Here is a 21,764-nt window from a genome sequence, read left to right as displayed (position 1 = left end):
GTTGCCTGTAAACACAATGTGTCTTAACAGCTTTCTCAGTGTCTTTAAGACCCCCTAATGTGCCTCAATGGGAGTACAAAAAAGCTGGAGACTCCTTGCTCTGACATCTTCAGGTAGTGTGATTTAACAGGGAGAAACCGATCAAACAATGAAGAAATGGGAAACATGAATATGCACATCTCACGTTTCTGCAGTTAAACAGTTAAATGGTAGAGATCCTTTAAATGAGATGTATAATAAAACAATAGTAGCTATCATCTCATTTTCAGTGTGCCCTGCTTGACCAGCTATCTGAAATTATATATGCTCATCTTTTTATGTATTTATTTTTCATGGTCAAGGGTACCAGCCAGTATTTTTTTTTTGGCAAACAGACAAAGAACCCAGGACCAAAGGAAAAATAGCTAGGGCTAATAGGTGAGTTTTATGTATTCTTTGGGGCTTTGCTTAATGCAGTGATGTAGAGATGGTGAAATGATGAAGGGGCATGAAAGAATTAGACTCTATTTATTTATGCTGATTAGGAGCTGATCAAGGTTGTTAAAACTTTTATGTATACAACTTTAAAATATTTTTCATTTTTGCTGCCTATGTGTTGCACTGTGATAATCAGGGTCTAGGTTGTTCTCAGACTCTATAAAAGCTACACATTAGTATGCTCAAATGGTAAAAGTGGGTGTTAGAAAGAGGAAAAATAGCTATATCAGGAAAAGACAAATGCAGCAGTATTGCAGATGTCTTTTACCTGGATTGAATGATAATCAAGTTGTGACTCTCCTGAAATCTAGTGAGGTTTCGTCTTTGAGACCAGTGGGATGAGGAGATCTGCACAGATTTTTAGTGAAAGAATAATAATTTTGTACATTCTTTTTGTGCATGGTAGATGTTGTGAGCTTGTCACCAAATCTGGAAGGACCTTTTAGATTCCAGATGCCAAGTTTGAATTTTGGTGGGACTGGGGTGCATCCTGACTCTGATATTTAAGGTGAACTCAAATGTCTGAACACATTCCGTAGATAAATAGTGGAATTTAACAGGTTGAGGTCCATTGTGAACAGGATCTGTGAGGAACTAGATAGCTGAATCAGATAAATGCTGGCTTTTATTGCATCAGGATTCATTGCTGTCCAGCATTCAGTGGGTGGGAGGAGATGAGGGAGTGACTACGCTGCTTGTCTGTTGATATGACAGAATTGGGGACAGGGAGTGGATCATAACTGGTCAGCCCAATATAATGCAGCTTCTGAAGCATCACTTACCTTGTTTTGTACTGTAAACCCTTACCATTAGGATTGTGTTCATGTGCTACATAGACAGCATACACCCCCCCCCCGCCCACACCCCCTGTGTCACAGTTAGAATGGGGGGGTGGTAAGCATTTATAGGATTGTGCTTTACACTTACCAAAATCTTCCTATTTACTGAGTGTGTTGCCGTAATTGTAGTACTGTGTGTGTTAGTGGATTAATAGGTAGGGACCTTCAGAGGACTCTTACAAAATCACACTGGTCTTGAGTTACAAGAAGAGTTGTGGTCATGAAATCTCTGTCGAGTCCATCCTGAATGAAATAAATTTAATGGTATCTTCATCAGTGTCTGGAGTCTGTATTAAAACCTGACAAAGGAGTCATCTGCAAAGTGAGTGAGTTTCACACAACAAGGAAGATGCACATGGCCTAAACCAACATTAGGCTAAGATCTGCAAGTATGATACCAGTTAGTTTTTTCTGTTTAATAAGAGGACTAATTCCTTCATTTCACTCTTGGCATTTAAGGCAGATATTTTTGTAGTACTCTTTTTGAACTCTGCAACAAGCAAATTAAAACCAGCAATCACAGTAACCCGTTCTTCCTTACTGCCTGAAATATCAAATAAATGCAGCCTACACACTTGAAGACCATCAAGTCTTTTTCATGCCATTCTAAAGGTTTCCTTTTAGGCAGTCCTGAAAGTTGGAAGTGGGTACCAAGCACTTGCTGAGTGTGATTGGAGTAATTGCACTGCTGCCCCTCCTCATCTTCAGAGCAATGCAACAGTTATTGCAGGACTGAACTGTCATTATTAAGAGAAGGCTGAGAAAATGTTTATGTGCTGAGAACAGGTCTTGTCAACATATCAATAGCTTTAATGGTTTTGATCTCATATAGTTTTAATAGGGGGTTTTTAAAGAAAATTTCAGAATTTGTTTTATAATATCTGTGTTAGGGTAAAGGTTGTTTTTAGGTTCTTGTAGAAGTCCAAAATGCAAAAAAGATTAACAAAAAATAATGTTTTGGGTTTTTTTTTCTCCTAAGAGGAAACTGTTTCTCATTTTAGCCAGCTCACCAAATTTGATTGACTTTTGCCATTGTGCAAATCCTTATATTTTTTTTCTCAGATGAGTTTTTTTTGAAAATACTGGATATTTTTCTCACTCTTAGGCCTGTGCTATATATGGATGCCATGGTTACAGTGGAAACACCAATGATAAACAAGTACAAAGCTTGAAATCATGATAACGTCTATTGCAACAAGTCAGATAGATGTGCAAAATCTTGGTTCCTTACATCTACAGTGTTCAGCAGTTTCATTTAACCTTATGATACATATAGGCCCTAAATATATATATATTTTAAATTATTCAAAGTTGTGTGAAACAGTGATTCAGAGTTTACTGGATGAAAGCTTTTAAATAAAATACATGGTTTTGTTGGCTTTAAGTAAGATCAATAGAAAATACTTGTTTGGGTTTCTAAGATAGGTATAGTAACAATTAAAAAGATGTCTGCTTTTCCAGTGGTCCATCAATACAGATAGCACAGTAAAAGTGTCAGTTTTGCAGATTTTTTAGCCATGGCTACACTCCATTGTTAAACTTTGGATTTATTAAATAAATTATTTATTTGACATATTTTATGTCAAATATTTGGACACTTCAGGCTTTTTGTAAGCACAGAAAATGTCATAGAATGGCACCAAGTATTCAAGTGGATGCTGGTGAACTTGTGCTTTACAAACCAGAAAATACAGAACAATAAACAACTTGCAAGTTCTGTCTGAAAAACAAACTAGTAACTTGACAGCTCTGGCTATATCTTTTGAGTTAGGTAATTCAGGTAATAAAAAAATATGTTTTTATCTAGCTTTCTTACATGTGGCATATGTAAATGATTCACTTGAGTTGGCAAAGCAGCTACATTTTAATCAGTGGAATTGAGATCAGGAAGGAAAATTCCATTGATATTTAGCTGTGTGGTTCCACTCTTGCAAATTATCATGATCAATGTTTTTGTGTGTGGATGATTGGTAGTATGGGTTTTGAGTACAAGTCCACTTTCCAGAGCTGACTACAGATGAAATCAGCATGATTGGACCTATGCCAAAGACTCCATCTAAGGGTCTTAGCCATTAGCCTAGCTGTACATGACAAAACCTATTGAGTTGTCCTAAGAAATCCTTTTGCTGGCTGAGTAGCTGAACTCACTAAATCAGCGAGGACATCACAACATTTAACAAGAAAAGCCTCTATTTGCACTGAAAATAATTTACAGTTATATTTAGGGTAATGAAAGAAATTTAATTTTCTGCTGTCCTAAAAAAATCCCTAATGCTGTCAGGAAAAAAAAAGAAACAGATTTCAGTGAGCTTTTCTTTGCTAAAATACCTTCCATACTCTTTTTCTTCTTTCAGTGTGGCTTCTTCAGATCTAAATTTAAAACATTTTACTTTTTTGAAAGCATCTTTCATATTTCCATTTTGCCAATGTGGAGTTAGTTGTGCAACTGTGCCGCCATAGTATGAAGAAAGTTTATTATAAATTAATCTAATATCTCAGTAGCAACTGGGTGATGAGTTATAGGAAATGGCATGGGAAGAAGTTGCAGTCTATACAGTTAAACAGGTTATATGAGCTCTGAATGTCACCCAAAAAGCAGTAGCTGGGGAGGAATTAAAGCTCTTAAGAGTCCTTGGTCCTGTGAGCTGTCCAGGGATGTGAGAAGTAGAACTGTCTCCAGTACTTCTAATCTGAATGAAATGGAAAGACTACTTAGGTGCCTTTTTTTTTTCCCCCTTCTTTTAATACCATTTCTGTTGTTGGACTAGGATTGCCTTTCAGTCAGCAGGTGATCTGTTGTAGCTGGCAGACAGAGAATGAAATTGTCATCAAAGTAGTGCAGGTCACCCTGTGCATTCACCTCTGCTTGTGCCATGCACTGCTGAGGTCTGGCAGAAAGTGACTGTAGCATGTTTTCATTTTTATTTTCATCTGCTCACTGAATTTCTTTGTGCTGGTGGTGGTGAAAGGCCTAGGATTTCGCTTTTAGATCTCATCTCAACTGTGGTTCATGGGCTGCCGAAAAGCTGTTATTGGAATCATATTTGTTGAAAAGAACAGGAAAATACTGGGGTCCTGTTTGAGAGGTTTTTGCATGACAAGGTGTTCATGGAGCAAGGTCTGTCAGGCTTGTAGGGCTCAGCAGGGCTTCACAGGGACGCTCTCATTCTGAGACTAAGCGATTGTCAAGAGAGATTTTGGAGAGAACTTCATACAGATAGGGGTCTTCTTTGCCTTCTCCCACAGTGTCTCCCTCCTGTGCCTTCTCTTTTCCCTCTCTGCTGGGGATGTGGTACAGTCACACACAGCTCACCCACTGTCTTCTATCAATCCCTTCTACAGCTGCATAAATCTACTCCTACTCCCTGCTAGAAATGTTCTCTCCTAACAGCTCCTGCTTACCTGCAGTGCTTCCTAGACTGCTGAGAAGCAATAGAGGGGGGAAACGCCTTTGTGGTTGTTACTGCAGGGAGAGGGAAAGAGCAAAGTGGGGAAAGGAAGAGATGAGGCATAGGGAGAAACCTGGAGGAGGGTAATGAATAGCTGCTGCTGCACCACGTACTCCAGCTGCCCTTTTGGCAACTGCAGAAAGCTACACGGGTAGGAGACAGGGATGAGCTGGCATAGGCAAATTGGCTAGTTGAAGGCCTTATGGTGATCACTGGCCCGCTTTGGGATTTATTGTTGTTTTTTGCCTGCTTTACTGAGTGTATAGCTTTTGAAGTCTCACTTCAGATGTTGAAAAAAAATTGCTTAGGGCATGAAAAGTGTGTAGGGGAGCATGCATTTCACTTAACACTGAATTATCATAGCTGTAGGTGAGGACTTGAGCCTACCACTAATCAGAATCTCATCCTATTCTTGCTAATACCAAATATTGATACAAAGTGACACAGTGAAAATAATTCTACTGAACTCTGTAGAAAGTATTTGTTAGAAAACTGTTACCAGTAGCAGAGTCCAGTTCATAGGTACTAGTTCAAATCTAGACTTGTAAGAAATGTCCAAATGGAGTGAAAACAACTCCTGTATGTCATTCTTGTACCAATTTTAAGACAGTGCATACCATTATTTCAGCTCAGGTGGTTCCATAGACACTGTGCAGAACTTCACAGTTCTGAGTAAACCACTGGTCTCATTAGGTTCACTAGATATCATACAGGCAAGCTTAAATTCTTCCCTCAATAGGGGCCTATACTCTGTTTCAGCAGAGCTCTCATTAGGGGTAGAAATGAGCCAAGACGCAGACTCTCATTTAATAACATAAAAAGCATCCCAGTTTATTCTTCTTTACAGCTGTCCTTACTCTTTTACAGCAAACTCCTACTGTAGGGTCCAACTGCAGCCCCTAACTGCTGGGTATTTCCTTCTGGACTATGACTGCAAGTATTAGTTTGCAGACTCTGACAGCAGGCTTTTACCTAGCTTGACTATGACTTCAGGCTCTAACTCTATCAGATCCAGACTAACCTCATAGCAGATCTTTTACAGCAGCAACTCTCTTCCTTGTTTCCTTCTTCTTAGTGACCCTCCGGATCATTCCTTCTTCCTCAGAGCTCCTCCACTTCCTCAAGGCCCTCTTTCTCCAAGTCCTCTTCCTCAAGATCCTCCCTAACCAGCCAACCCACCCCTTTTATCACAGTTACCTTTATTAGTCACAGCTGCAACCCATTAAGGGCAAGGCTGTTCCTCTTCTTTGGCAATTAGTAAAACTGTGATTTACCAGGGGTGAGGTCATCTGTAATCCCTTCTTCTACACCTATAGCACTCCAAAGGAAAGCCAAGAATAAGTAACAGTTGAAAATATTCTTCGCTTGTATTTTTTTCTTACTGCTTTATTATTCTTCTGCAAATCTTGCGTCTGTAAGTCTGGTTTCTGCTCTCTAGTATCAAACTGAATTTCTGTCCTCCATGTCCAGAAGTCTTTAAATATTGCCAAAACGAGGATTGGATTTCAGTTGTAATTGTAGAACTTGGCAACTAAACGTGATTCGTTTTCACTCTGTAAATAACTCTTATTTAAATGAGTGTTTTGGGTGTTTTCAGGTTTTGAAGGGAAACTGTGAATACAGGTTGTAAAATATTAGAGACAGGAACTTTTTGGTTTAGAACTGGCTGGTTGAATTCAGTTCTGCTTTACCCAATTCTGTCTTAACCTCCTCTCCCCCACCCCAACTATTATCTTGTAAGAAGAAAGACATCTGCAGTTCATGGTAAGAGAGGGTTTGGGAACAATAAAGTATGCAAGTAATGGGATATTTGTGGTCAAAGAGGACTGAGAAGAGACTTTTCCGCCATCCACATGGAAAGGTAGGGCTGAAAGTATCTGGGTATGGAAAAAGATCAGAAGTCCAAAGGCAGCTTGGAAAACTGACATTTTGGGCTTGTGGGGATTGAACAAACATTTTTGCCAAGCTGGTCAGAGCAAGGCCTGAAGCATGGGGTATTTTGGGTGCCCTTTTGAATCATACAAATGGTAGAATTTCCGGGAGTTTCAACCATTTGGGGAGAAAGTGATTACTATAGAAGGCTGACAAAAAGTTTTAACCTTGTGTTTGTGAGTATTTTACTGTTTGGCAGGCAGTCACTAGACATTTTTAAAAGTATATTCAGTAATATATTAATATGAGACTGCAACTATAAAGCTAATAAGCCATTCTAGAGATTAGGTTACTTTCATGGCAGTTATGTACTTCGCACTATATTTTTGTAAAGAAAATGCAGACAAATATGGTGCAAGAACATCTGCAGAATTCTTATCTACTCTGACCATTATTCAGTCAGTAGTTTGAATTGCTAGAAAAGTTGATTTCTGAGTGTCGTCTCACTGGTATTCCTCCAAGAGTTAAAAAATCAATGATATTAAAGTATTATTGCTGGGATTTAACAGAAGTTACAAAGCTAAGATTTCGTCTATTTCTGAATAACACAGCTAAGAAACCTAGAGATACTGGCATGTTCCCATTAAATATAACAGGCATTTTAATGTTTATTTTATTGGAAGCAGTGTTAGAGAAATGCTACACAGTTCTAAGAGTTTTTTTCCCCTCTGAACTCTGTAGGGCTTGAATTGTTGAGAATCAGAAGTAATGCTAGACCATGGCTTTTAAAATTAAAAAAAACCCCAAAGTTTAATTCCATTGGAAGTTTGCAGGCAGGCATTTCTGCCTTATATCGGCTAACTTGAGCTGATTTGATTGTTCCAGACAATAGAATAATTTTGCTTGTTTCTAGCGTCCTGCTGGGCAATTTCATCACAGGCAGGAACAAAAAAAGCATGAATAATGGCTAGATGTTACCAAATAAATTTCATGCTTGCATAGTTTGAACAGCAAACCCCCTTGGTATCTCTGTATCTTAAATGAAGAGTAGGGAAACCTAATACTTAGTGTTTCCACTTAGTATTATTCCTTTATGTTTAATATCTTTAAGTACTTGAGAGTATAAGTAAGTTATAAGCCTCTTATTATGGAGGACCAGTATTTCTTATGCATTTAGAACTCTCCATTCTTCAGTACACTGGCATTTTCAATGCTATTGTAAGATAGATGGTTTTGACAATGTTAATATTTATAAGTGTATTTAGAGAGTGATGTGGTAGCAATGCAGTAGGATGTAATAGTGGTGGAAACATGAAGGGAAGACTGATGCATCCTCTGCACAGGTGATGAGGAAATGGCTGGAATTGCTTTGCTTTGTTTCACAGATTAAAAGCCGGCAAGACGGTATTGTCCTTCACTGTTTTCCTTCAGTTTCCTCTTTATTATCTGTATTTATGCTGCCAATTCTCCGTCTTTTTCTATGTGTTCTGGCTTTAAAGTGGTCAAGAAATTATAGGGCAACTTTTACAATCGTGCATAAGATTTTGATCATGTTGGCCATGTGTTCACAGGCTATGTGAATGAAATGTCCTGCTATAGATCTCTATAGAGAGCTATTCCAAGTACAGTTTTCTTGCTGGGGCCTTATTTACTCATTGTGTCTTTCTGGCATCTGTTAACTACCCTTTATTTCAAGGTGAGATTGATCCATGGTCTTAGAAAATCATGTCTGATAATGTATTGGAAAAGGAAAGGCTTAAAGTCATTCATGCTGTGTCCACTGTGTTTTCTCTCTCATGTGATTCTTTATAGAGTTACTGAATTTGTTGGTTTTTTTTTCTTTTCCTCTGAGTTTCATGGCCTTTTCCTTCCTTGTGACCCCATAGTGCCTTGGCACCTCTTGAACATTTGACCTCTTGGCCCACTTTTCTCCTTAATCCACCACTATCACCTTGTCCTCAAGTCCCAGCTGTCATAACTTTTCCTTCATTTTCTGTGTTATTACTTCCCTTATATCCATATTGCCATTATTCCCAGCAGTCCAACTCCTTTCCCCCTTTTTGTCACTCTGGTGGACCAAAAAGATCCTTGTGTCAGTAGGACTCGGAAGCATCCCCAGTGTCTGAAGCTCTGTGGCATTTGCCCAGCCACTGTCATCCTGAGCATGTCCCTGCTGTGCTGCTCAGCAAGCAGCAGGGGACTGATCATACTCGTGGCTGTTGGAGCAGCTATTTTCAGTCAGAAAGGAGTGATGCACTGAGTTTGCAGTTAGTTGTACTACTGGAGTGTTTGAAGAAATAAGTGTAATATGTAGGTTTGAACTTCAGGCAAAATGCTCTGGTTTTAGCAGACTCAGTGGGGTGTTGTAGGAACATGATCTGTCCCTGAAAACTAGACTCTCCCAAGCAGTGAAAACACTATTAAAAACTCTTAGTTGGTACCGACTGTTATGATTTTCAGGGACGCCTAATCACAGAAAATACCTACTAGTGTTTGGTAATTTTTGTTTTATTTAATGTGAAATGGTGGTTTCTGTCTTCAAAAAATTCCAGTCCAAGCATAAGTTGCAAAGGCAGGTTGGGGAAGCCAAGAGAAATATTAGGAAAATGCTTACCAATGTGAAAGGCTGCAGTGATAGCTGAGCTTAGCTTTGCTTGGTGTCCCTAACTCAAAATATCAAGGGGAGAGGCAATAGTGGAAATTTTGCTAGAGATATTTGGAGTACCTCATGCTTTACATAATGTGGTATTTCTCTTCAAGGAGTTGATGTGTTTAGAGGGACAGCGCATATAATCTAGTCCATGATTCCCAAACTTCTAGTTGGTTCATAGTGTCCCATACAATGTTTGGCACTGCCCAGTTTGAGGGAACTATAGGATTTTTCTGCACAATTCAATGAAAGCTGATATTGTATTATTATATTAGAGCTTTTTTTTCTGTAGTGATAGGTGGGTTAGACCACTAGCAGTACAATAATCAAATTTGGATATGATATATAGGGATAATAGTATGTACAAATGCCACTGGGCTGTGATAAGCTTTTATCACACTCCTTTACTCTTCCTGCTAGCAATTTCTCAGAGCCATGCCAAGCCTCTGAAAGGAAGAAGGAGAAAAAAAGGATTTTATTAACACCTCATGCCTATTTTTCAGAAGTGTTATCCATTGAATCAGAAGCAAGTGACAGGGCTTTTCACCTAAAAAGCAAAACCTTGGGCTTCTTTCTGATGACCCTTAGGCAATACTTTATTTATTTATGTATTTATATATTTATAGATATCTAGATACATAATATATCTAATTTTAAGTTATATATATATATAACTTAAAAGATAATATTAGTTTAGTTATCGTATTTGGGAGGTAACTTTGCATATGCATTTTTATAAGGCTGGGTGAAAGGTTTTAAAATACTAGTTCAGCTAAACTTATTTTGAACAGTTCTGAGGAGTAGCCCAGATACTATGACCTAGACAAGCTCCTATAATCTCTTTACATGCTATTTTCTTGCCAGTCCATGCTCATTCTTGTCTGCTTTGCCCATTAGTTGCAAAAGGCCTTGGGTAGCGGATAATGTTACTTTCTAGGATATATGATTTAGCAGAAATGTGGGGTCATGATTGTTTTTTGAAGGGTGTTCACTTTACTGTAGTAATATGGTAACAAAAATAGATGAGGAACAATTGACATTGTTCATCACAGCCCAGAACAGTGCAAAAACCTCAGAAACTTTCCTGTGTTGGTTTTGTTGATAAATAGATGTGTGAGTAAGCAAAATCAATATACCTTAAACAAACAAAAATTGTAAGTTTGTAGTGAGTGCTGTCCATTTATGACTGGAGGACAGACAGAGATAAGTTGTTGTGCACACAGATTCAAAGCTGATGTTCCTATATTGATGTTAATGGATAGTTATTTGAGTGGTCTCTGTTGCTGAAACTATTCAGAGTATCTGTATCATTTAGTTGCAAACATACTGATTCCTCTGTGCTCCTAGCTAGTTACATCACCATCAATTTAATTTCTTCTATGTTTAATATTGAACTTTAAGTATTTCTCTGAATTGAGACCCACTGTAAATTTTTCAGCAGTGTGGAAATTACATGAAGAATTTAGGCTTCTGATTCAGCAGCCTTTTGAAAGTGTTATCTAGCTGTCTTTTCATGAATGGTTGTATCTGTTGTCATAGAATCACAGAATCTACTGGGTTGGAAGGGACCCATCAGGATAACTGAGTCCAGCTCCTGGTCCTGCACAGGTCCCCCAAGAATCACCACGTGCTTGAGAAGTTTGGTGCTGTGACCACTCTCTGGGGACCCTGTTCCAATGCCCAAACACCTTCTGAGTAAAAAACCCAGTCAACACAGCTTCTAAACTGTGTACAAATGAGTTTGTGAGTACATTGTGAACTGCTTGTGAATGTGTTTGGTCAGAAGTTTCAGTTCTAACCATCAAGCCTTCTCTTCAGTTTGGTAATATGTGTTGTTTTGGAAGTGGTGTTGTTCAGAGTGTTTTTAAACAAAGGAAAACCCCCAAAACCTTAACATTTTTGGTTTTGTTTTGGCTGACACTTCATTAATAAAACTATAGTAAATCATTGGATATTGAACAAATTAAATGAAGCTGATCTCTAGCCTTGTTTGAATGTACTCTTGGACATCAAACTGACAATCTCCAACAGGTTACATTCGGTTTAAAATGTGCATGCTCTCCAGCCAGCCACTGTTTTGCTGTTAACAGTGTTATTAATACCATAAAGCTTTCAATACCCTTAGTGTATTCTAGAGTTCAGCCTTTTCAAAAATCAGGTTTAAAATCAGACGTGAAGTGTGAGAATGTAATTCTGTCTTTCAGCCTGTTCCTGGAAGACTGACGTTAAAAAAAACCCATCTGACTGAAAAGGAAGGCAGGCAGAGTGAGAAGTGAGGGCACCTCTGGTGAAGCCTTTTCTCCCTAGAGCAGACTCCTCGCTGGACTGTATGGGCTTCTTCTCTTTGGGACCTGGACATAATTGTGGCAGTGATCAGTAAGAGAAATTACAGGCCAAATGTTTTGTAGAACTGCCAAAATGTTTTCAGCTCTTCCAATAACTGTGAATCAGCCCTGCACCCTATTTGTAGACTCGCAAGCAAAATCTGCTTCCCAGCAGCAGTGTGCTGCTCTGCAGAACCCCTCTATTATAAGATTTATGCATGGTTAATGAACTTTGTGATGCAAAAAATGTGAAGTCTCGGAGACATTTTATGCAGCTATGAAAATGTACTTGATGCCAGTGATATCCCAGTGAGACAGGAGTGAAGTGCTGAGACCTTGTCAGAGCATGGATGCATACACGCTGGCAGCCTGACAGTTTTGAATGTAGGAGTTACTAGTTTCTCTTTGATAACATAACTCTTTGTGCAGAAACAGAAAGTTCATAGTTTCTCCCTGTAGCAGTTTATGATGTAAAATAAGAAAAACAATCTCACTTTTGGAGTGCAATAACCTGTGTTTCAAGCTAGATGTGGCCTGCAAAAGCCATGGAAAATGTGTAGCAAAATAAAAACCTATACTTTATAGAACAGAAGTATGCAAAAGAAATAAATTATGTGTTATTATAACTTTTAAAAAATGTATTTGATGGCCCTTGGGGAAGCAGTAGTTGTCTGAGGAGTTAAGGGAGAGTGTTTTTATTCACATGAGTCAGCAGAGAAAGAGGCTGAAGCTTGTGTGCCAGACCAAGGAACATGTAAATATGACAGATGGTCAACAAAGTGAAGCCACTTTGTAATAGAGCATTTTGTACAAATAAGAGAGATCTTTTTTGCAGCAGGCTTTATATAACTAAAAGTTTCAAAATGTCAAAACAGATCAACAAAAAAATAGCTGTCATCGCTATTGCTTGGTGTTCCTCAGTGTTTCTGGTAACAGTGGGGTTGGTGAATTAATTTTCACAGTACACAAGGTATTTCTGGTCCTCATTACATTATTTTCTGAAATTTGCGTGAGCCGTGAGATAATGTGTAATAACTTCATTATAATCTTACATGCTGTGAACTGGTCATGCAAGTTTTTACATGCTTAGTTGTCCTGCATCTACTTGTGATATAGAATGTTATCTCCTCTTTCTTCTGTAATTATTGCCTTTATTTCCATTCACATAATTCCTTCAAACAAATGAGCGTATCAGTAATGGAAATGAAAGGATGAACATTCACTCATAATTCAGGTAGAAAATCTTCATTTAAAATGAATAATCCAGCCTTTTATAACAGTGGTTCCAGAAGAGGCCTTTGTCTGCTTTTGATTTACATGTAGTGATACATAGATCTTATCTGTCTTAGGTTGTAATGAAACTCATTAGCAAAATAATCTGAGTCTGGAGAATCTTGAGTATAGTCATCTTCACAGCATTCCTGAAAGGAAGTGTAATGGATGGAGATTTCTTCATGTTTCCCAGAAGTACGGCACAAGCATTGTGGTTTTGATCTCACATTTTTGTAGTGGAAGTATCAGTTTAATTTTTACAACGGGGAGACAGAGGCTGAGATCTAGACTAGTGAAATAAGGTTTCTGCCTGATACCTTCTAGAGGTATCTCTCTCCTAAAGCTTCTCCCTCATCTGTCAATCTCTCCTTTTACTTTTTTAAAAGAAGGGTTCTCACCATTACATTTCTATTTCCTTCTTGCAGCTTGCCTTTTGTAAGCTAATGGATTTATGGTTTGATTGGAAGGGTTTTTTTTTCTGTTTCAATTCTCCAGCCGCTTTATTGTGGGGATGCTTTCCTTCAGTTGTAGTAAACAAACAGAAATGCAGGGCCTTTGTTTTGCTGCCTTCTTGACACTGGAGCTTTTTCTGTAGAGGTATGGATCTATAAAACCAGGCTTCCAGAATTATCAAAGAGGAGTCAGTAGCTGGAAGCTGTGCTGCTCCTGTGGATGACTAGCTGGGGGCAGCACCAACTTACTTAACTGTTTCAGTGAAAAAGTTACCAAATGCCTCTGGTATTGGGCCTACCTGTGTATGAATATACATAAGCTGTCAAAGGCCTGGAAGAGTTGGATGTGCAAATCCCTCTGAAATGTAGAACAGATTGTTTTGAATAATTTGAAACTTCAAAGGTTGCTGTCCTAACTTATAATTTTGTATTTTTTTTGTAGCCCCATGACTGCAGTTAACATGGTAGAAGATAACAGCAGACAAAATGTAAAGTCAAAGCATTTGTTGTTTGATTGTTCATTTGGAGGAAAGGGGACTTCCACTTGAGTCCATAATTTCAAGGAAACAGAACATTCAGTTGTACATTTTCAGGGTCTTGTCTCTGTTACTAAGAGTGGAAAGGCTTAGGATCCTCCAGCTGGAGTGGTGTGAAGAGGGAGTATGTACAGCTGGTGTGTGCTGTGGAGCAGCTGTGCAGTGCAGCAAAGCCTGATAGCCCAACACCTGAGTGTGTTTATAAAACAGATGCAGTGAGATTTTATTGGTGTTGCCTGCCTGGAAGACTGGTAGGCTGTGGTTTACACAAGGCTGTCCCTGATTTTGAAAAAGCCACAGATTCACTACACTGGATGTGCTGACATGGCTTGGGGTTAATGTGTTGCCCTTCAGGGCTGACCCCAGTTGGGAAAAATTTGGAGCAGATTATAGAAACTGGGGCTTCATAAATTTGAGAAAGAGAGATTCTGGGGAAATGAAAATGGGTGTTCATTTAGTTACTCATTTTTGCAAAATTATTCATTATTTAATGTGTTTGGAGCTCAAATGAAATGGGAGAAGGATGTATATACCTATTACCATCATTTCACAGTGAAGAAGGGACATTAACTTTGGTTTCCTGATATTGTGTCTAGTATTGCCCTCCCTGATCAGTATAAATTTAACATCTAGACTTGTAAGTGTAGTAAAGATTTTACTTATGCATCCAAAAGGTGCATTGTGCAGATGCTACAGAAAAAGTGTTGAAATCTGGATTGCTAAGGTCCATCAGACTAAAAGTAGTCAGTGATGGGAATATCAATTATGTGATATTACATGAAGCTGAAAGCATTGGTGTGCAAAAGTGGTGAATGTAAGGCTTCAGTTACTTAGAGTTTTCATCTGTTTAGGAGAATGTACTTTTACTTACAACTTACACGTTTCTATATAGCTATCCAAAATGTAATATTGACTTTGCAGTACACTGCTCAGTGATCTACAGGAAGAAACCAGTGCCCTTAAAATATTCTGATGAATTTGCTTCATCATTCAAATGTATGTGGCTCATGAACATCAATTAGAATAGCAGCCTAAGGGAGTATGTTAACAGCTTTATTTCATACTGGAGGCTTATAATACTGTGACACTTTTTACCACAGAGAAGCTACAATTTTCTTTCTTTAGGCAAATATGAAAAGACATAGTGCCTAAATACGACAAATTCTTTTCAGATTCTCCCGGTGTCACAGGTTTACCTTCTCATATAAGTAACATTGGTTAAGGATAAATTTTGTTATGACAGAATGTTTTGAATATATCCTGGAATTGAATGAATACTTGATGAATACAGTTTTATTTATTAATATTGTTGGCAGGTCCACTGTACAATGCAAGACCCTATCAGTCATCCAGTCATCACCAGTTCAGTATGAAGTTAACATTTGTGTCCTCACTTCTTAAGATATGAATCTAGTATGTTAGATGTTCATCTCAAGGCTACAGAGCAGCAGAAAAGAGACCATATGGGAGGGGTACCCAGCTGTCCTGAGAGTATCCCTGCTTACAAACCAGATTCCTGGTAAGCTCTGTAATCAAGAAACTCAGCTAGGTAATTTCTTTGTGTCTCAAAATGCATCTGCCCTGAAGCTTAGAGCTCATGTCCCAGGGCTTGCATTTTCAAACCCGCAGGCTCAGTCTTCCTTTTTTTTAACCCTGTTATTCTAAGGGATACTACTTTTTGAGGTCCACTTCCCTCTTGTACCTTCTTCTCCCGGTGTTACTTGTAATCCCTCATTCACTGGTTGCTGTTAGCAGCTCCTCTGTTGAGAAGTACATCACTTCTGCTCTTAGCAGAATTAAAAAATTGTGGTGACAGGCTGCATTTACCAAATCTCCTAGCTTGATTTAAAATAAGTAAATGAATAAAAAAGTTTTGGCTCAGAATAACTGGCATAAATGTGGGTGCAACGGGATGAATTAATTTATCTTTATTTATTTGGGTGTATATATGTCCAACTCATTCGTTGGGGTTTTTTTTCCTGTTAGGAATCTAGGAAAGAAGGTGTCATTCTCCACCACTCGTGTATTCTCTTGTTCCCTTTTTCCTCCTGGAGAAAGTGAGACTAGTAGCAGCTTTAATTACAGTTAACATATTTAATCATTAGAAAGCTCAATTTGAAGACCTATTTTGTTACACTGTTTCCCAGTGGCTCCATCCACTTGTGAGACAGGTATAAATGGATAAAACACATTAAGGCAGTGAATATGTGTCATAGGAAGAGGTTAGCGTGGTTGGAAGTTGTCGGGCAGCCTCTCTTTTAGGGTTGTTTGAAACATAATTGTGTGACAGCAGATACAGGAACAAAATATGTTACTGAGAAAGAACAAAAGCAAATTCGGTCAGGTATTTCAAGGCCAAGGAAACTCAGTTGAGTTATTACTGGCTCCTATTAACATGCCTGAAAAAAATAATGTTCTTTGCTTCAGCTGGGTGGCCCTCAGAAAGGGGAGAGATTCTTTCCTGCCCTTTGAAATCATCAAAGAATATAAAAGTAATAATTTCCAAAGTTATCTCTATGTCAGAAAATCTCACTGTTCAGGATAAGCCAGGGTAAACAAAGGAGAAATAGGAAGTGACTTTTAAAAAGTATGGATTTGAACCTGTGAGGTGCTGAGTGTCTTCAGTTAAATGCTGAGCTTGCTTGATTTCCAGTCAGTTTATGGCTCTTGGTTCCTGACAGGATCAGTCCTAAGATTAGATCTACCCTCTGAAGTAAAATTAGGTTCTGCTGGCAGCTTTTTTTGACTGCCAGTATTGCTTGTGGTGCTTATCATCAGTGCTCTGTATGTACACAGACACATACAGCACTTTAGTAAAGACTGAAGCTAATCTACAGGGACTTTCACATTTTCATTGTTTGTCTGCTGTACAATTAGAACTCTGATATGAAAATGAGACATCAAGAGGGTGAAGCAAGGTACCAGGTGCTTACTGACAAAAGGAAGATCCTTCAATTTTACTGCCATGCTTAGGAGCATTTTTATATATTTTTCCCTTATGTACAGTAAAATAATGCCAAATTTGTGTGGTACTTTTCATCAATAGATTCCTAAGTGGGTATCAATTGATGAATGTATTGAATATGCAATCAAGACCTTTGGGTAAAGAGGCATGTACTGGTGTAATTCTTCACTTTCGTATGAACTGCAAAGCCCTTCACATTTAGCTTTTTTGACTTTCATTGGAGCCATTCATGTTGTATGGGTGTCTCAATACACCATGTTGTGCGTGGAGATTGAGAGGTTGTAAAGGATGTTTGGACTAGAGTCCTCCTCTCCCATTAGTACATACTTTACTGTCCCTTTGGAGGTTAATTTGCTACCAGTGACTGCAGTCATTATTGGCATTATTTGAACTAAGAGTGGGTATGAGACTTCACTGCTAGTCATACTTAAGGGGAAAACTGTTTCTTCACAGTAGTTTTTGGAATTTATACAAGGAAATCTATATGCCTTAAGCATGAACTGAGAAATGTATATATATAGACTGATTCAGTCCTCTCACAATTTGTTGCTCTTATGATTAGAAAATGGCAAAAATTTTTCATCTGGTTATTGAAGCATGTAGAAAGAAAAATCTTAGCTGAAGTAACACCCAAGTTTTCCACAGTATGACAGATATGAAGGATGGTTTGGATTCTTTTCTTTCTGAAATTCTAAATCTATGCTTGTATAGAAGGTTTTGACCACCTTGATTCAAAGGGGTATTGATTAGATTATATCTTTCCTAGGGTTGGTTTGTTACTCTGTTTTCTGTGTCTTGAATATAACTTGTGTGTTCATTGTCCCTGCCAGTATATGGGTTATAAACAAATTGGAGGCAAAGGGGAGGAAAAAGAAACAGTGTTTAATTCTACCAAAGCTCCTGCCTCAGGCTTTGGTACGCAAAGTTTCATCAAACAGGTTCTTCTACCTCTGTTTCCTCATTCTTCCTGAGGAGAGTCAAGCTGACCATGCTTAATTAATCACGAGGCTTAAGAGCCTTCCTTGTGCTGCAGAGAAACAGTGCCTCCTTTCCCCAGGACCAAAAGTGCCCAGTAAACAGTGAGAGCACAGATCCTGTGGGGGATTGTTTGCTGGGGCAAATTTATTTTCACTTGGTGCGTGGTGACAACTTCTAGGAGGCCACAGGGAGAGGAACCCAAATTTAGTGAGCAAGAAACGTTACTCCTGTGTATGGAGAGGCAGTCTCCTGTCAAGCCTGGGGAGCCTTGTTTCCCATTGTTCAATGATGCAAATCACCTGGGAAGTTATGCAAGGGAAAAGCCTGGGAAATACAGCATATTCTTTAATATACAGTAATCTTTGGAGGATAATATTACATAATCATGACATCACCATCTGGGATAAGACAGTATTTTGTAGCCAGTGTTTTTCCACTTACCTAAAGGATGATATTAATACTGCAAAGCTATGCTGAAAAGGGAGCTATGCTGGTAGTTGCATATTTAACCTTTTTTAGGTTATAAACTTCACTCTACATCTTCTTGGTCCCAAATATGTGGCGTACGGGACTTCCCTAAAGACTACTGATAAGGGCAACTTTCTCTGAAAGACTTGGAGACTGTGCTTTGAATCTCTTGCTTCTCAGAATAAAAATAAATGTGCTTCAGACTGTGTACTGAGAAAAGACCAGACAAAATCTTCCTCGTTACTGTACAGATCATGTAGAAATCTGTCCAATATTAGTAATTAATTTTGGAACAGAAGATAAAACCAGCTTTCCTGCAGCAGGCCTGTATGGATCAAAAGCTGGGAAAGATCTGTCATCTCTGAGTGACTGTGTGATATTTTTGACTTGCAGACTCAGCTTCAAAAGGGCAGTCCAGATACCTGTAGATCTTTAAAAGTACCTTGTGCTGGTTTTGAATATTAGGGCTAAATGTTCCTATCATCCCTCTCCCATCTCCTCCCCCTGCTTTCTCCCCTTCCCCCCACTGTGCTTTAAAGACCTAAGAGAGCCATGTAAATATATTCCTTTTCCATATGTGGAATAAAAGATGGGCGAAGCAGTATGCTCTCTGTGACCCTAATTCCTGTTTTATCTCATGAAGAGGACTACTAAATAGTGGTAAGATGGTTAGTTTGGATTGGGTCACATTATTGGCTGTGAAAGCCCTCTCCGTGACACAGGTCAGTTGAAAGCCTGGTGGGAAAGACTTGCATGGGAGAAAATTTCCTTCAAGGTAATATGGAGCACAATGATGGCCTGTTTGGAGAGTTTTCAAAACCTTCTGCTTATCTGAAGATCTTACTGGGAATGGAGTGCTTATTCGCTTAAATGAAGATGGTAAAGCTCAGTTCCTCACCCCCTTTTTTTTTCTGCTGTGTGAATCAGAGCTGTCTGGGCTGCTGGTCCTGCTAGGTGTTATTGCCTGAGCAGGGAGAGGAGGAAGAGAAATACAGGGATCATAATTGCAAAAAAACTCACATAATGTCTGAAATACCTCAATATTATCCCAGAGAAGTGTGTGTCACTGATAAATGAGCCTTGATATTGTTGTCAAAATACTCATGAGAAGTTTATCATCACAGGCCATGCACAATCCACTGGGGTCTTAGGAACCAGTCTGAGTGTAGTGTGATCCCATAAACTGGCAACAAAAGTATGCTCACAAGATGTACTGAAAAGTTATTAGGTTATTCCAAACTTATTCCACACTAGATGGTTTGTAAAATTTGTTTATATAGAGATTTGTATCTTTGACACTAAGGCATTACTACATTAATTAAAAAATTGTGTAGGCTCTTCTGATACCTTGAGTCCCAACTAATACCTCATCCTTAGGTGATGATGCATCCAAATATGGGCCAGATAGATGCTGAGGGGGATTGGGTCACAACTCTGTCCTTGCTGCTCTGGTCACTCAGTAGCTGCTGACTAGGTTTCTTCACCTTGGCTCAGTGCATTTTGTGGGGGTTGCTGGAGGATTTCCTCGCTCTGAAGACCTCTGACAGGAGCATGGTGGTTCCTGTTTTCCATCTGAGGCTGACAGAGGTAGCAGTTATGAGTATGGATAGAAAACTATTTTCTTCCCAGCTGGTGTGCATGATCATCGACTGCTTTGATTAACCAGTTCTGGGGCTTAAAGTGAGACATTGTTTTTTTCCCTTCTTTGTAATGTTTTTGGCAAAGGGTGCAGAAAGTATAGTCATAGCTCTCTTTTCTCTGTTTTGTTTTCTGCTCTTTGTGTTCAAGCACAAAATGAAAGAGTTTGCAAATAAAATAAATATTAAAACTAAAAAGTAGTTTATATCCTCTCCTCACAGAAGTATGTCTGAAGATAAATAGGAACAGATCTTATTGGGAAAATATTGTTTTCCCCTCGCTCCTTAAAATAAAGCAATTCCTCTGTTATTGAAATTTTCTGCAAGTAAACCACAAGCAGACATACAAAGCGCAGCCAGCTACAGGATGATAGCCTTGTTTTTGTTGTTGTTGGGCTTTGGGGGTTTTTAACTGCAGATTTAGCCATTGCAAATGGAACCACTAAAAACACATCAGTGTTATTTTGAAAATTCACAGCAGATTCAGCTCAGACCAGGAAGTGAGGTGTTGTCCTTTTTAAGCCTGATATACTGAAAAGGGTATTTCTGACGCATGACCTTCAGTGAACAGGAATTCCTCTACTCCAAATCTCATCCTTACCATGAACTTCACTGCCACAGTTCATCCTCTCACAGCTGTGTGGAAAGTGACATATTGTGGAAAAAAAAGCCCCAGCCATGAGAGATTTTCTCATATTTTCTAAAATAAATAGCAAGGACTTGCAAAATATAGAGCATGACTTTTTGCTGAAGTGTTTTTGTGCAAAGAAATGTGATTTTTAAGTTGCAAGAAAGCTTTTTTTTTTTTTTTTTTAATAGAGTTCATTAGCTGTTAACTAAATAACTGATTAGATTGTTAAAATCTGCTTAACTATTGAATTGTTAAGTATCACAATAGAAACCACTGAGGCCTAGGTTCTTGAAAATCTGGTTTGAATTTTGAGTGGTGAATATTTGAAACTCACAGTAAAAAAAATCTGGCTCTGCATGCACTTTTTGTATATGTTTGCTTTCACTTTTTTTTCCCCCACTTTCTTTTGTGTGCTCTCTCTCTCTCTCACTGCCTTCAATTTAAAGGCACTGAAAGAACACCTAGGAACTGGCTAGTTTGAGAACTGAGCAAAAGTGGTTTGTGAGCATAGCAGGTAGGATGATATGCTCAGCCATGGTGGAGAGAATGAACAGGATGAATTTCATACAGATACTGAATATTACTGCAGTTAAATGCATGCAAAAATACAACCTTTTTGCAAGAGATGCACACTGTGGAAGGCATTAAATTGAAGCCTCTTTGGAGTAGGAGAGGGAAGTATCTGGCAGGCATCTCTTTTAGGACTCTGCACTTCAAGAATTTGCCAATTCCTGCTTTTTAACAGCCCAGATTTGCTAACCTCTGGGACATACAGCAGGGCCTACTTTTTTCTTTAGTTATTTGTGGAAATGGGTGTTGGCTAGAGCTAGATAAGGATGAAAATGGGATGTTGTCAAGATTGCTCTGGTTTTGCTTTTGTTTTGTTTGCTGGATTATTTTATTTAACCTAAGGCAATTATTTCTAGTGTTTAATTTTAAAAGCATGCCAGTGACAGAGAGCTCACTGAGCCACATTCCATTGTTTCAGCAAGAAAATAAATAAGAGTTTTGTAACTCAAATTCCCTATGAAAGTATTGCAGCTGCTAATTATGTAAAACCTGTATTATTTTTATCTATAGGATGTGCTAAATATATTAATTTTTTTCCTCTAAGGAAGATGATTTCCCTAAAATAAGTGAAGGCAGTGGATTCAAATAAATATAACTGATAAGCCCTAATGAGCAATAAATCCTGTGGGATTTTCAGGTAGATT

General features: G+C 38.5%; 1 protein-coding gene across 1 annotated transcript in view; it reads left to right on the top strand.

Moving 5' to 3' along the window:
- PRKCE (protein kinase C epsilon) overlaps positions 1–21,764 on the top strand; it is a 289,055-nt gene that overhangs the window by 1,763 nt on the left and 265,528 nt on the right. The gene's annotated exons all lie outside the window — the stretch shown is intronic.

This window comes from Poecile atricapillus, chromosome 3 (genome assembly GCF_030490865.1).
Source record: "Poecile atricapillus isolate bPoeAtr1 chromosome 3, bPoeAtr1.hap1, whole genome shotgun sequence".
Taxonomy (NCBI): domain Eukaryota; kingdom Metazoa; phylum Chordata; class Aves; order Passeriformes; family Paridae; genus Poecile; species Poecile atricapillus.
The sequence above is the reverse complement of the archived record's forward strand: the minus strand, read 5'-3'. Positions and strand labels throughout refer to the sequence as shown.